Below are 2,411 nucleotides of genomic sequence, written 5' to 3' on the forward strand. Positions count from 1 at the left end.
AGGTGTGACATGCTTTCATCAGTGCCCTCCTGTGTCTTCAGCTTTCTTGAACACACAAGCTAAGGAAGAAACTACAGTCCACTCAGTAGCTCTCTTTGCTTCCTAACTGGCTAAACAACATGTACCTTTCCAGACCATCAACCCCAGTTTAACCTTGATCCTTTGCACCATTGGTTATGTGAGACCTCTCTCCAGGCTAGAGCAGACAGGAAACAATACCTTGACATTTCTAATACCTCAGCACTGTCAATCCACTGGTGGGTACAAGGAGCAGGTACCCACTAATACAAAGGAACAGGGCTTTATTCTGCTCTGCAGAGCATCTGTCTTTACCCAAGCAGCTGGTGCAGATGGCCCTCAAGGAAGGGAACAGTTTCCAGATGCAGCTTCTGGAGACACTCCAGCTTGAGGAACTGCGAGGTGAACTGGATGATGATATAGCAATTCTCCTCTGGGGAAATAAAGTCATCTCTGTGGATGTTGGTGAGAGAGAGCTTACGCAGGTTCTTCATGCAGCCCAGATAAGATGTCAAGTTCAGCAAGAAAACCGGATTGCAGAAATCATCATGCAGGCCCAGTGTTTCTACATATTCCAGGTTTACCTTTTCTGAGAGCTTCTTGTGGTTAAAATAGGATGCTGACCAAATCTGAAGCTCATTACAGTACAGCTGTAACAACCCTTTCCTCTTATCACTCCATTCAAGGAGGCGCCCTAAGAACTGGCTAAGAGGTCCTTCTATGAAAAACAAGTCCACTACCACCTTCAAGGGCTGCTTCACTCCCGCCTTCGAATGGCCTGCCAACTGCTCGAGTCTTACTTGAGGTCTGTGATAACCAGTTATCCACGGACCTAGACCACACATGCAAATAGTTCTGACCCACAGACCGTAAATCCAGCACTTCCAGTTTGTACTGCCTGTGGGTGAAACAGAAAAGAGCCTCAGCAGCAAGTCAGGACACAATGTCTCGCCTGTGTTTTATTCCAGCCCTCAAGCTGTCCAAATTCTAGGACCCATGGGAAGCAGGGGCAGTCCTTCAGCCACAGCTGTATCCACCATGAGTCCTGTACCCTGCACAGCCCTCTCCCACATGGCTCAACAATGGCCAAAGTCTGTAGTTATGAAAGCTGCTGCCATCAGAAACCTCTGCTCCATTCTTGGCCCCCATTCCCCATTTTGACTCCTATTATCTCTGCTCTGGGCTTCCCTCCCAGGGTACCCATGTCTTCCTCACCTGGGGTGAATCTCCTGGAATCTCCTCTAGGACAACTTGTACTTGGGTCTCTGAGTATCTTGTTCTCTTCAGAGCCTCCAGAGGGAATCGGGGGAAGGGCCAGGAAGACACTATTGTCCTCAGGACATTAACATGATTACCATCACAGGCCTGCTACAACAGTTGTGGCAACAATACTATGGGTAAGTTCTTCAAAGCAATGTTGGCCAAGGCCTCCTCTCTCAACAGTCTCTCACCAGCCAGTTCCTGGAGTGTGAGTAGGGTCTTGCTGCTCATTTTGGTGGATCTTCAGGGAGAAAGATCCCAGAGAAGCATTTAGAAAAAGATATCTATATTTTCATGATAATGTTTAGAGGGTCCTTCTCACTCATCACAGAAACACAGGGCCTCAATCACTGCTCATTCTGCTCCAAGTTCCATTGATCCACAAATTTATATAACCCCGCCCCTGCCCCCTCAAACTACCTCCCCAACCCCTAGTTTGCAGTATCATCTCCCAAGTATCAGTGCTCACAGCCCACTTCACTCTCACCCATTTCCAACCAGTTTGGCATTGGAGTCCATTCCCAGTGGGAAGTGGTTCCTGAGGGTTCTGAAAACTAACTTCATTTCCTGGGGTAGTTTTTTCTCATAACTCAGGCACTACATTGCTCGGAGTAGCGACAGAGGCCTGTAACCCTAGCACCCTAACATAGGAGGTCTGGGACTGGAGAGATGGCTCAGCATTTAGGAGCACTTGCTCCTGTAGAGGACCTCGATTTGATTTATAGCCCCCATATGCCAGCTCATGACTGCCTGGTAATTCCAGTTCTAGGAATTTAGCACTCTCTTCTAACATCTCTGGCACTAGGCACATAGGTGGTACACACAAATACATGTAGGTAAACACTCACACACATATAAAATAAATCAAAGTCAGGCATGGTGATACACATCTCTAATCCCAGGAGGCAGAAACACTGGGATCTGAGTTTGATGCCAGATTGGGCTCCATGATGAGTTCCAGGACAGCCAGAGCTACACCGATAAAGCCTGTCTCCAAAGATAGGAGAATCCAGAGATCAAGGCTAACCTCAACTATTTAGCAAGTTGGAGATCACCCTGGGCTACATCAAACTTAAACAAGTTATACTAACCTTACCCTAATTTGCTATCTCTCCAACCAGAGTCGTTTAAAA

At 47.3% G+C, this 2,411-nt stretch overlaps 1 pseudogene; it reads right to left on the reverse strand.

The window, feature by feature from the left end:
• Window positions 1–329: 329 nt before the first annotated feature.
• LOC118576525 lies at window positions 330–1,509 on the reverse strand (annotated as a pseudogene).
• Window positions 1,510–2,411: the final 902 nt, after the last annotated feature.

Source organism: Onychomys torridus, unplaced genomic scaffold, assembly GCF_903995425.1.
Source record: "Onychomys torridus unplaced genomic scaffold, mOncTor1.1, whole genome shotgun sequence".
Classification (NCBI taxonomy): Eukaryota; Metazoa; Chordata; class Mammalia; order Rodentia; family Cricetidae; genus Onychomys; species Onychomys torridus.